This window comes from Leptonychotes weddellii, chromosome 6, assembly GCF_054177405.1.
Source record: "Leptonychotes weddellii isolate Sample4059 chromosome 6, ASM5417740v2, whole genome shotgun sequence".
NCBI lineage: Eukaryota > Metazoa > Chordata > Mammalia > Carnivora > Phocidae > Leptonychotes > Leptonychotes weddellii.
This window is the reverse complement of record NC_138374.1, coordinates 120013902-120028040: the sequence shown is the minus strand read 5'-3', so window position 1 is coordinate 120028040 and position 14139 is coordinate 120013902. Positions and strand designations below refer to the sequence as shown.

The 14139-nt window shown below is 38.1% G+C and overlaps 1 long non-coding RNA gene across 5 annotated transcripts in view; it reads right to left on the bottom strand.

Annotated features, from left to right (window-relative positions):
• Positions 1 to 14139, bottom strand: part of LOC145722365 (uncharacterized) — a 179279-nt gene that overhangs the window by 118022 nt on the left and 47118 nt on the right. For all 5 annotated transcript variants that reach the window (XR_014146587.1, XR_014146583.1, XR_014146586.1 and 2 more), the window contains 2 exons: positions 5220 to 5300; positions 2621 to 2743 (listed from right to left, as the gene is read on the bottom strand). This is a non-coding gene — a long non-coding RNA (uncharacterized LOC145722365). The remainder of the gene's footprint in view (positions 1 to 2620; positions 2744 to 5219; positions 5301 to 14139) is intronic.

The following is a 14139-nucleotide window of genomic DNA, read 5'->3' as shown; positions in this document are numbered from 1 at the left end:
TTTTTTTTTTTTTTTTTTTACAAAATAACAAGCATATACATTCACGGATATCCTAAAACAAATGGACTAAATTGACTTTAGACTATAATGACTCTTCATGGGAATTGGTTGTGAAAGAGAGCAGAGCAGAGGAGAATCTCAGAAGATGCCTGAAAATTCTCTCCCCTGAGAACTAAGAGGGTGTTTCTACCACCGGTTCTCACTCTTGTCTGCACATGGGATCCCCTAGGGGATGGGGGTGGGGATACCATAGCCTCGAACCTAATCCAATGAAGCTGGGGTATGGTTGGACTTCAGGCCTTTTTAAATCTTTTTTTTTTCAAGATTTTATTTATTTATTTGACAGAGAGAGACAGCGAGAGAGGGAACCCAAGCAGGGGGAGTGGGAGAGGGAGAAGCAGGCCTCCCACTGAGCAGGGATCCCGATGCGGGGCTCGATCCCAGGACCCTGGAACCATGACCCGAGCTGAAGGCAGACGCCTAACGATTGAGCCTCCCAGGCGCCCCCTTCTTAAATCTTTTGAAAATCATTTAAACTCTTATAATAGTTTAAGGGTAGGTGGGGAAGTTGGGGAAGCTAAGGGGAATTTAAGGGTGTGAGAAAACTTCAGCTTAAACAACTAATCACTAGGTTTGGTTAATTTATAGAATGAAGTTGCTTCATTTAAAATTATTAAAGGAACTCAACTATATTAAACAGTAAAAGAAAGTTTAAGTACTGAGAAATTTCTGGTTTTAGCTTCAGTTTTTTTCCTGAGCACTTTTCCACTTTCCTGATCCAAGCCTTAGAAAAGTATACCATTAATTTTTTTTCGAATATAGTAATTTTTTTCTGAATAGCTTGTCAGTAAAGAGAGTGAACCAGAAGGTAGTCATTTATCAACAGCCCACATGACCTTTAAAGATTTATAAGGCACACAAACATGTTCAATATTGCCTTGTATATTGAGTGATAAAATAACCAAGGTAATCCATAAACAATGAACTATACAATTTTATATCATATTTCCCTGGAGCCTGATACTAACTGTATTTTAAGCCTCTAAATAATGTAGCCCAAGATTGACAAACAGTATTCATGTAATACATTTTTAATACATAAATTAATCAATAAAACAAAGTGTAAGACTCAAAATTTTAAATGAATTTTAGGACAAAATTATAGTAGCCCACTAAGTATGTTTCAAGTGGCTAGTATAATATCAAATAGATAAACCCTATAAATGATAAACAGTTTACCTATTTAAAATACATAGAACTGAGGTATGATTAGAGTAAGGGTAAAACCAAATTATCTACTTTTCTGCCAAGGGTTAATTATATAATTAAATTTTATTTTATCCCTTGGGTTCAGTCATTAACAATGAAGCATTCTTCTGATATTCTAACAGACTTTGAAACAAAGTACTATCTGTTAAGTTATTACTGAAGTGGAGAAGCAGGGATCAGAAACTGATTACTAGTGATTCAATAGGCAAGTTAGATCAATGTATCAAGAAAATGAGCTGCTTGCTAGAAATAAGGAGCTGATTGATATCAGTTGTTCTGGACACAAAGCAGAGAGAGTTATTTGTGTAATAAGGTAGGATTGATGGAGCGCTCATCTTCAGAATTTACTTGGAGTTCTATAAATCAGCAAGGTGAAGCAATTTATCCTACCAAGCTGAAAATAATGATTGTGCCCCCCCAAATTTTTTATCTTTACTTTTACTCACTATTCACATATTTTTGAAGCTCTTGCATGCAAAGCACCACTCAGCATGCACTGCCAAGATCCCTTTGCCTCAGAAACAGGGCTCAGTGTAGAGCTGGGGATTTAGGATTAAAGACGAGAGATTAGCAGGAAATTATGTGAAAGAAATCACACACATAGATGAGGCTAAAGTCAATCAGGAATAGAGTTTAGTTTGCTACAAAAATACACTGGGGGGTGACCAGGGGACTCAGTGAGTTAAGCGTCTGCCTTCAGCTCAGATCAGGATCCTGGGGTCCTGGGATTGAGCCCCGCATCAGGCTCCCTGCCTAGCGAGGAGCCTACTTCTCCCTCTGCCCCTCCACCCCTGCCCGCTGCCCCCAACCCTGCTTGTGCTCTCTCTCTAATGAATAAACAAAAATCTTTAAAAAAAGAAAAAGTTTCTCCCTCTCTCTCTGTCCCTCTCCATCCCCGTGCTCTCCCTCCCTCTCTAAAATAAACAAATCTTACAGAAGAAAAAAGACTATAAGAGACTACATTTAAAAAAGAAAAAGAACAACACTGGAACACTAGAGATGATCCTAGCTAAACGCTTTGAAACTTTTCCTCCAGTAATCCCTCCAAGAGTTTCCTTAATATTTCTTTTCCCTATTTGCCACATAGTCCGAGTTTGGTGTTTGAATTCTCAGTATCACTACTAGGCTACTTCATAGAGTGGCCTCAAAAGTCAAACCTCCCCATTCAGAGTCCACAGCTCGAGCCTGCTACTTCCAAGCCTTTTTATAACTTCCTGCAATAATCCCAGAGTAACCAGAGGACGTGGGTTTTTCTCTTCTCCAAACCACCTGCGCGCCTCACCTCTCCTTGCCCCTGTAGCCTGCAGAAGGTAGAGCAAGACAGAAAGTGGACTCACCAGTTGCTACTTACAATAAACTGAGGTCCATGCACCAAGAAGCCATGTGGGACGGGAGGCAGAACAACCGATTTTAGAGCAGCCTTGAGGCTCAACCTCTGCCTCTCGTTTGCTTGGCATCCTCTTGTGTCTCTTCCCTGGCCAAGAAAACAAGAACAAAAAACAAAACCCAGAATCATCCTTCCTCCCAGGGCACTGAAGAGATAAAGATGATACAGGTAGAGTGCTTTACACCCTTCTAAACAGTGCTCAACAAATGGTAGTGATGAGTTCATTTTAACTATTTAAACCTGTGTCAAGGGGCCTAACCGTACTGTGAGGAAGAGGGAAGGGAAAAGATGAGGCCATCGGAGCCCCAAAGATAGGCCTGTTCAGAGGGTTCTGATTTGGACTCATCCCCATTCAAATAGGGCAGGAGCTGTGTATGTATTCTCTCCCTAGATCCAAGTACATAGCCAGCATTCAATTGTTGAATGTGTTAATTTGAAAACCAGTGGTCTAATGAAAACATAGCCCAAGGTGAAATTAAGGCCCCAGTCATAGAGCTGATGCTAATATTTGAGCAAGGTATTTAACTCCAACTTGCCTTAGTTTATCTGCTGATGGGAATTAATAATGCTTGTCTCTGCTTCGCCAAGAGTCATAAGGAAAAATGAGAAACAAGCATACCTGCTGTAGAGTAGAAATGGAAACAAAGACATTCAAATTATATTTTATTTTCTTTCTATAAAAACATTATTCAGTAAAACAAGTATAATAATACCCCTCACAGGGTTACTTTGAGAATTAGAAATAATACATGTATAACTCTTGCACAGTGACTGACATAAAATAAGAGATTGATAAATTATAGCTATTTTTCTTATTGCTATTACTGAGGGACTTTAAAGTCATTTCTGCCTCCTGCATGAGGAGTAGGACAGAACAGCTGTGCACACAACATACAAGTTCCTTGAAATTAATAGAAAACGTTCACATCTCAACTTTCAGGAGTCCACTGTGTTCTTGTTTGCTCAATGAGTACACCATGTACAATGGGAATGAGTCAGCTCTGTCCAACCTTCCTTAGGATGTTATAAAATGTGGCATAATGTTAATTAGCAGCAGTCAGTGCTCTTTAAGACTCACACTGGTGTGTTTCATCACAAGCACATTACAAAATAAATAGGATGTTTATTTTTATCACCACACCTTCAAAGTCATCAATGGCGTCGGAGACAGCCTGCCGGTAAGAAACTCCCAAAGCAAATGATACGAAGATCTCTCTACAGGCTTATCATTTGGTCAACCTAAACATGCTACCACAAGTTTAGAGGATCTTTTTGAAAATTCTCCACCTTTGTTATATAAGTAGGTACTATGGTCTTTATTTTACAGCTTGAAAAACTGAGATGCCATGAAGTTAAGTGACTTTAACAGGGTCAATGATAAAGACAGAACTATAATCCAAGTTTCTTTCCACTACATGTTGTTATTTTCACATATCTCCAATGCCCCAGGAAAATAAAATGCCTCTAAACCACCCACCATTTTTTTAAAAATGACCACAAACAATGCATCCAGTTGGATATAATACAACTGATTCTATGAAGTTGATCCAATCTTACTATTAGTAATATGTAAGATGAAAATAACTAACTTGTCATCTCAGTAGCGTAACCTCCATCACCACTAAAGATAAGAACTAATCTGTCAGAAAATTGACCCCATCTAAGTATGAAGGCAATGGGAAGAGCTTCAGGTCAGATGTCTGGGTTCTAGGCTAATTCTGGCTCTAATTATCTGTGTGACTTTGGATAAATTCCTTATGTCTCTAGAGTTCCAGTTTTATCATCTATAAAATAAGGGTGTTGGGTTAAATGTAGCTGGCAGAATGTTGAAGTTATCGTATTTACTAATCAATAGTTGATTCATTGGAGGCATTCATCTCTTTAGCGATGGTTTATTAGCATAAACACTGAGCAGTAGAAGGTAAGAGTGCTAAGACTAATAAGGTTTACAGTAGTGTTCTATACAATAAAATATGGAAACTATTCTCATGAGTAAGCTGCAGTAAAATATATGGTTGCACCAATGAGTGTCGCAGAGCTTTATCAAAGTTAAAATTAAAGATTGTGACATCTATTCATAGGGCTAATTGAACTGTCCCATCACTGCAATTTTCTTACTATAAGAATAACAGATTTTCCCTTTTGTGATTAGTGCATCCTATGCGTCCTGGAAACTAAGAAGGAGCAGCCTCACCGAGATCATCCCATGTCTTGAAGACACTTCAGTTGTACAGGAAAAGCCAGCCAATCTGACCACTCACTTCAGGAAGACAGAGGATAGAGGGACTGCCTTTCCTCATTTTCCACACACAGTCCTCAGAATGCATTTTTTATGACTACTTTTCCCTCTTAAGGACTTTCCATGAAATTTATTTAAACCTGGTTTTATCTGACCCCTGTTCCAAAATACTGTGGGTTTTTTTTTCCTTTTGTAATTGCCATTTAAAGTAATCAAAAATTCCTTAAGAAAGAAATTTCAACTTTCTATAACTTTATAAATATGGAGCAAATATATCTGCTTATCTTGAATTTTGATGAATGTCCTTTTTAACACTTTACTTACCTCAGGAGAAAGGAGTTATCCGATTTCTCAGAAGTTCCTTGAGAAAGACCATTAAATGAAAAACAGATCCTTACTACTGCCCTAGAGAAACAAAGATAATTTCAGATGACTAGAAAAATAACCTTTTAGCTTTTGTTAAGAATTCTAAACAATTCATTATTTTACCACCACATACCATTTTGTATTCAACCTCAAATAGAGCAGAACAAATTCTCAGAATTCTAGACTACTATTCTAAGAATTTGAGAGGCAACTGTGGTGTGTTTCCCTCAAGATTGTTCAAAGTATGGGTTATTCCATAATATAGTAAGTATAATATCAAGGTTTTCTATGACCAGCCTAGTTTAAAAGACTCTGCCCCACTCTGTAAATAAATAAACTTCTGCCTACCAGAACTGGTTTAGATGTAAGGATCATGATAACCACCGACCGCAGGGAAAATGTCTTCCATTAGAAATACTCTAACCCTCCCACACAGTAACATAAAGAATTTATACTGAAATAATATACTAATAATTCTTTATAATATTTTTAACTTTTTCAGGAATATAAAAATCAGAAATGGCATTTTTAATTCATGCAGTTGTCTCCCTTTTGATATTGGTTTGCTAATCTCAAATGGTTTACACATACAAAGTGAAGGTGTCTTAATGCTGTATAAATATACTAGGTGACTCTATACACTCCCCAAGTCTAAGCTAACATATCTATGCAGATAACTCTTGAATCTACAATTCTACTCGTCTCTACTTTTTCTTTGATCTGTCTTCTGAATTCCAGACCTATATTTTCAGCTGACATTTCCAAATAACATTTCAAATTCAACAGCCATACCACCTAATTGTCCAAGAGAAACACTTTAGAGTTATTTCTTCCATACCCCAAGTAGTTCGTTGGTCACCAAATTTTTTTTTAAGATTGTATTTATTTATTTATTTGTCAGAGAGCGAGAGAGTGTACAAGCGGGGGGAGCAGCAGAGGGAGAGGGAGAAACAGGCTCCCTGCTGAGAAGGGATCCCGATGCGGGACTCGATCCCAGGACTCTGGGATCATGACCTGAGCCAAAGGCAGATGCTTAACCGACTGAGCCACCCAGGTGTCCCAGTCACCAAATTTTTAAAAGCATTCAAAACATTCAGGGTCACCTGGATGCCTCAGTCAGTTAAGCGTCAGACTCTTGATTTCAGCTCAGGTCATGACCTCAGGGTCATTAGTTTAAGCCCTGCATCAGGCTTCATGCTGGGTGTGGAGCCTGCTAAGATTCTCTCTGTCCCTCTCTCTCTCTATCCCTCCCCCCATGCTTGCACACTCTCTCTCTCTCTAAAAAAAACTTAAAATAAAATATAAAAATGTTCAAACCAAAGCCTCTCAAACCAAATTATTATTGCAGTCAGCATAGGAGAGCGGTCCAGTATATGGATTTTGATGTCAGACAGAGCTGCGTTTTAATCACCACTCTGCCACTGCTCAATCTCTGTAAAGCTCAGTTTTAACCAGACGATGGGGATAAGAAAACTTATCCCATACAGTTGTGTGAGGATTTATAAATGTAACACGTGCTAAGGAATTAGCACGATCCCCAGTTCAAAGTAAGATCATCATCTCTCTCTTTTCTAGACTGTAATAAAAGACTACTAGTGGTCTTTCTGTTTTCTCTCTTCTTTTATTCCCTCCTCCATAATCGACACTACTTCACAATGAAGACATAATTGCAGTATTCTTTTAATTAAAAGCTTCCTGGTTACCAAATGAAAACACAACTTTGTATTGGAGGAATAAAGCTGCCCTCACTACATCTAAGGGTCAACCTTGGCACCACAAACAGTGATGAAATCAGACATGTCTTATCTCTTGATGAGATAAAATATGAGGAACTCACATTATATGTTTTATATCAGAGCAAAAGAAATGTTTCACTGGAACCTACTCAAGTCTGTAGGTCTAATTTATACACTACAGGAAGTACAGAGTACCAGGCTAAACAACAACAAATCAGACAAACTGAGAAGGTAGAACATGAATAATTGGGCTGGTCTATTTATCAAGTTAGTGACACAAAAAAATAAGAGGGAAAGAGGGGACTATTCTAAACTAAAAGAGGTCAAGGACCTGCAGATGTAATGATGGTCCTGGACTGCATTCTGGTTTTGACAAACCAGCTATAAAGACATTTGGGGGACAACTGGAAATTTTTAATATAGCCTGAATAATAGATGATGTTAAGTAATTATTATTAACTATTAAATATTTGATATTGTTATTTCTTTACATAGAAAATGTTATTTTTTAGAGATACAGACTAAATCATTTAGGCCTGGAATCATGATATTGGCAGTTTAAAGTACTTCAGTAATTAAAAACAGTGAAGTTTTAAAAACCCACGATTTTGAGTACATTACTACTGCTTATACAACAGTATAAAAAATAGAAAATAGAGGGCGCCTGGGTGGCTCAGTTGGTTAAGCAACTGCCTTCAGCTCAGGTCATGATCCCAGGGTCCTGGGATCGAGTCCCACATCGGGCTCCCTGCTCTGCGGGGAGCCTGCTTCTCCCTCTCCCACTCCCCCTTCTTGTGTTCCCTCTCTCGCTGTGTCTCTCTCTGTCAAATAAATAAATAAAATCTTTTAAAAAAAAATAGAAAATAGAAATAAAAATATAATGGAATAGAAATATAATGTCTAATAATATTAATATTATCATTTGAACATATAAGCCATATAAAAAGTTATTAGTGAGTTGGCTAATTTTCTTTTTTTCATACTAAGTTTTCAAAATCCAATGTGTGTTTTATACATACAGCACATCTCAGTTTGGGGTAGCCACCTTTCAAGTGGCCAATAGCCATGTATAGCTATTGTCTTCAGGACTAGACTGTGTGGGACTATATAAGGCAAAGTTCAAATTCCTCTAGAATGGCATAAAATGCTCTTCTTAGTCTTCTCCTAGGCTGTATTTCCAGCCCCATCTCCTGTCATTTATCCTATACTTCACTTCAGCCATTCCCTAACATGCCCGGCTCATTCACCCATAGACTTTTACATAGAACACATCTCTCCAGCAGAACTGAGCCCTCTGCTTTTCCTAGTCTGAACAACTTCAACTCATTTGACAACAAAGATGTTCCTTTTATTACATCTTATCATGGTACCTGCAATTTTTATAAGTACTTGTTACTTTCTGAATCTGGCTAAATAGTGAGCTTTTTAATAGGAGAAACTGCCATAATCATTCTTTTTAATTTAAATGCCATAATCATTTTTGTACTCTCAGCATGTTTGATGGAAGAAGGGGGGAAGGAAGGAAGGAAGGAAAGAAGGAAGGAAGGAATGGATGGAGAGAAGGAGGGAGGGAGACATAACTTCACACAGCAGGCTTTCCTTTTTATCAATAATCTGAGGCTTTTTGCTTTTTCCAGCTCTTCATAATTTTATTCCTATCTTACATAACCACAAAAACATAGGACACAAATACTTTTTAAATCAGAAATACCAGAATTAGGACATCAAAATAAAGCACTGGCTCTTTGAATGCTGAAATGAGGATCAGAGTAGCTCTAAAGAATAAATAATTTGTGTGTGTGTTGAGGGGGGGATAATCTTTTTTTTTTCTCTTTTCATTTTGTTTTTTAAAATAAAATGATGACTAGCTGTGTGTTGTTTGTGGACTTGTGCAAGTCAATTAATTTAGGCCTCAGTGTACTATTTTATAAAATGAGGAGGTTGAATTTGGTGATCACTAAAATTCGTTTCACCTTTAACACTTTATGGTTTTAGAGTTTCTCTATACCTATATATGAAACATTCATGACTTCATAAAAAAATTCATTATAATAATACTTTATGGGTAAAGAGAGGGGGAATTGAGTGAAAGTGATGTTGCTTCCAGGGCCAGAAGGAAAAAACTGGGTTTGGGCTACAGAATTCCTTGCAACATTGCAGGTTGTTATCATTATCTTTTCTCTCTAAGCCCACTCCCAGTTTTTGGCTAATATCTTCCACCCACTATATCATGAAACATTTCCATGGCACAATATGGCATCATTAATCTCTAAGACACACAGCTAAGGTGAGACACTGGGTTTCTAAGACAGCAGAGACTTTTCACAGTGTTCCCTAGGCCTTTATGAAACCAGATATCCAGTGAGCAGTGAATTAAGATATTTACTGTGAACGATAGGCAATTAAAGTTACTACAGAAACAGACTCACAAACACAGGGAATAAAACTGGTGGTTGCTAGAGGGAAGGGAGAGGGAGGATGGTACAAACTCCCAGTTATAAAATAAGTCATGGGGATGAAAGTACAGCATAGAGAATATAGGCACTAATATTGTAATAACATTGTACGATGACAGATGGTGACTACGCTTATCATGGTAAGTGTTGAGTAATGTATAGAATTGTTGAAACAATATGTTGGACACAGAAAATTAATATAACATTGTATGTCAATTACACTTCAATAATAACAACATAATTAAAAGATGTTTAAGTAATACAAATAAAGGTACTGCAAAATAAGTTTGGTCACTGGATTTTTTGTTTGCTTTCTTTAAAGTTGTTTGTTTGTTGTTTTTATATGTCTCTATTTTGATCATGCTTCCTGAAAGCAGCTGCTAGTTACACAGAATCTCTGTTCTAGTAAAGTGAGGAGGATTCAGGTAAAATCTTGGTAACACTGATATGATAGGTCTGCAGCGCAGTAAGATCTGTTCTGATAATATATATCTGTATTTGTAAGAATCCCTTGTTGAAAAAAGTCACTTTTTTTTTTTCTTTTAGTGAGGAAAAAATGACTAGAGGCCAGAGCAGTGTTTCTCAATGTGTGGTTTGGGGTTTACCTACATAAGAATTGTTTGAGGAACTCAGTAAAAAGGCGAATTCCTGAACCCTACTCCAGACCTGCTGAATCAGAATCCTTTGTATGGGACCTGGAAATCCTGGTTTTTATCAATCGCCCCAGATGATTCTAGGGCACTGGGCTAAAGATCATCCAAGCAAAAGCATGGGTTCCTATAGGAATTTCTGGAATGCCTGGTAAAAAAATAACTCTTGTGCTATTAGTTTTTGGTTTTTTGAAGAAATTGGTTGCTCAAAGCTAACAAAAACAAATCAAAATAATTTTTCCTGTGTCCTTTGATTCAAGTACTCATGGGTCTTTGGCCTTGCCCTGGCCATATTACTGTAGTACAGTATCATCAGTAAACAGAAAAATAAAAGACTAACAAGCTACCAGCTACTCTCTAAAATGGATCTTGTTCCCATAGTTCGTGTATAGAAGCTTTCTTTTTCATCCTTGGGAGGTGTTATTCCTAATACTTGCAAAACATTCAGTCATGATCAATGTGATGAAACCATAACTCATATTATTCCACTATGTTGAATCAAATTTCTATGATGAATAAGCATGCTTTCAGAGAAGTGCCTGTATTTTATCCAATTTCTGTCAAAAGACCGTAACATAATAAAATAAAGAAGACCATCAAATATCTTTATGTAAATGTCTTCATATATTTCTAGATATCCGGATATATATATAACATTATACAAACAGTCAATATATCTAGATTTTTACTAAAAATGCCCATTTCCTAATCATGTTTTTAAGCCTTTTTTTTTTAATGAGTAGGCTCCACATCCAATGTGGAGCCCAACGCAGGGCTTGGGCTCATGACTCAAATTCAGAACTTTCCTTACACTCATACACAACTAGCACAGGGATTGCTTGCTTTGTGTTCTAGTCCTTGGGGAACTGGCAGTTTCATCACTAATTTTAATTAATTTGCAATACCTTTAGTAAATTAAGGTGTTAGAACCTTCCCAATAGGGGGCGCCTGGGTAGCTCAGTCATTAAGCGCCTGCCTTCGGCTCAGGTCATGATCCCGGGGTCCTGGTATCGAGCCCGCATCGGGGTCCCTGCTCCGCGGGAAGCCTGCTTCTCCCTCTCCCACTCCCCCTGCTTGTGTTCCCTCTCTTCCTGTGTCTTTCTCTGTCAAATAAATAAATAAAATCTTAAAAAAAAAAAAAAATTCTCTCTCCTGAGGGTGCCTGGGTAGCTCAAGTCGTTAAGCGTCTGCCTTTGGCTCAGGTCATGATCCCAGGGTCCTGGGATCGAGCCCCGCATCGGGCTCCCTGCTCCGCGGGAAGCCTGCTTCTCCCTCTCCCGATCCCCCTGCTTGTGTTCCCTCCCTTGCTATGTCTCAGTCAAATAAATAAAATCTTTTAAAAAAAGAACTTTCCCAATAATATTTACATTTTAGTATCACTTCTCTACAGAATTATTAATTTTTGTTATTAGAGGGTGTCTTAATTTGGGTTCTCTCAGAAATGGACCCTGAGGGCGCCTGGGTGGCTCAGTTGGTTAAGCGACTGCCTTCGCTCAGGTCATGATCCTGGAGTCCCGGGATCGAGTCCCGCATCAGGCTCCCTGCTCGGCGGGGAGCCTGCTTCTCCCTCTGACCCTCCCCCCTCTCATGTGCTCTCTCTCTCTCATTCTCTCTCTCAAATAAATAAATAAAATCTTAAAAAAAAAAAAAAAAAGAAATGGACCCTGAGATAAGGATTTAAGTGCAAATACTTGTTTTGGTGGTGACAGCAGGAAATCGTGGAGGAGCAAGGAAGAGGTGTGGAAACATAAAGGGTGACTTACCACGCAATTTGCCTCGGCGGGTAAATACTGCTGAATCTCTGTGGGGAAGTCTGGGCACCAACGGAACACATACCTCAAAGTGGAACAGGATCTGGGATATTTTTACACTAACCACCATCTGAGGGCTACTCCCAAAGGGGTGTTAATTCTTTGACACTGTTTAGTCTGCCACACAACTGACAAAATTGATTCAGAGAAAGCCTCAGACAAGGAAATACGGGGCCTTGCAGTTGGAAGTTGGGCCAATGTGCCCTGAAGTTGAAGGGCAAGGGGGATGGATGGCACCATTGGCAATATTTGCTACAGAGAGAGAGCATAATTTGAAGACATTTTGAAAGAAACAATTATTTTAGCCACTCATTATCCTACTTCTGACCCCACTTACATAAATAACTCCTAACATATCACTTTCTTTAGGTATACTTTACAAAATTAAAGTCAAAATGTGCATATTGAATTTATATTCTAATTGTCACATAATAATCTATCATCTATTTTCATATGTCTTTGCATTCAGAAATTTCAATGTAAAGGTGACATAATATTCTTTCCTACATGAATATTTTACTATTCATTTCTTCTGACACCTCTGCTCCCAGAACCCAATGGGAGCCAGGCACTGTGCTCAGGGGCTGAGGAGAGATATGGAAATGACTTTGAATGTCTTGAAGAATGGACCACCATATACACAAATGTGTACGAAGTTCAGTGTTAGAAATATGTTCAACTGAAAGAGATCACCCAGAAGATGGTGGTTAACTGAAGGCCATCAGTGAAGGCCCAAACTGGGGGATGTCTTCTTTAGGTTTTGAAGGACACATGGATGAGTATGAAGCTGTGAGGGCACACCAGGCAGCAGAAAGAACCTGTGTAAAAGATTGCAGGGTGAGGGCTCACCACTGTTAGGGTGTGTGCAAAGAAAGAGCATGAATAATTTATTTGACAGGTCTCCTCTTGTTGGATTTTTAAATTATCTCCCACACTTTGTTGTTCCAGATAATATTGCAATGAACATCTCGATGCTTTCAGATTTTCATTTTCCTTAGATTATTTTTTAAATATGAACTTCTGAACTGGAATGACTCGGTCAGAAGAAATGTTCTCTTATCAGGAGATATGTCTTAACTGCAGTGTGGATATGGGAATTTTTATTTAATTTAAATTCAATTAGCCAACATATAGTACATCATCAGTATTGGATGTAGTGTTTAATAATTTGTCAGTTGCATATAACACCCAGGGCTCATCACACCACACGCCCTTCTTAATGCCCATCACCCCCACCCACTTCCCTTCCCTCAAGCCTCAGTTTGTTTCCTATAGTTGAGTCTCTCATGGTTTGTCTCCCTCTCTAATTCCTTCCCATTCAGTGTTCCCTCCTTTCCCCTATGATCCTCTGCACTGTTTCTTATATTCCACATACGAGTGAAACCATATGATAATTGTCTTTTTCTGATTGACTTATTATGGGAATTTTAAGCAAAAAGATCCAGTGGCTTAAAGAATGTAACGCCAATGTAAGACAGAGCCTACAGAGGGGGATTCCTCCTTTCCTTCTCTTCTGTTTGGGCTCTTTGCCTTTTCCTGCGAGTTTCTACAGTGTGATTCAACTGTAGGGCCATGTGCTTGGTGACTCTATTCTGGCTGAAGGTGGTAAACAGAGCAGAACACCAGAGTTAAGACAATAAATCATTTTGTGCTATAAGAGAGCTCTGTTTTAAACTGCTTCTTTTTCAAAGAAGAAAAATCGCTATATAGACTAAATTGAGCTGGCAACTAGAAAACCAGTTGTTGCCTTTTGTAAAAAGAAAAAATTTTAAATGACTTTCCAGACTATTTCAACTATTTATATTTTTTATTTCTTTTTTTAAATTTTTTAAATTTTATTATGTTATGCTAATCACCCTATATTACATCATTAGGGTTTTTTTTTTGCATTTTTTAAATTTTATTATGTTATGTTAATCACTGTACATTACATCATTAGTTTTTGATGTAGTGTTCCATGATTCATTGTTTGGTATAACACCCAGTGCTCCATTCAATATGTGCCCTCCTTAACATCCATCACCAGGCTGACCCATTCCCCCCACCCCCTCCCCTCTAGAACCCTCAGTTTGTTTCTCAGAGTCCATAGTCTCTCATGGTTCGTTTCCCCCTCCAATTCCCCCCCCTTCATTTTTCCCTTCCTACTATCTTCTTTTTTTAACATATAATGTATTTGTTTCAGAGGTACAGGTCTGTGATTCAACAGTCTTACACAATTCACAGTG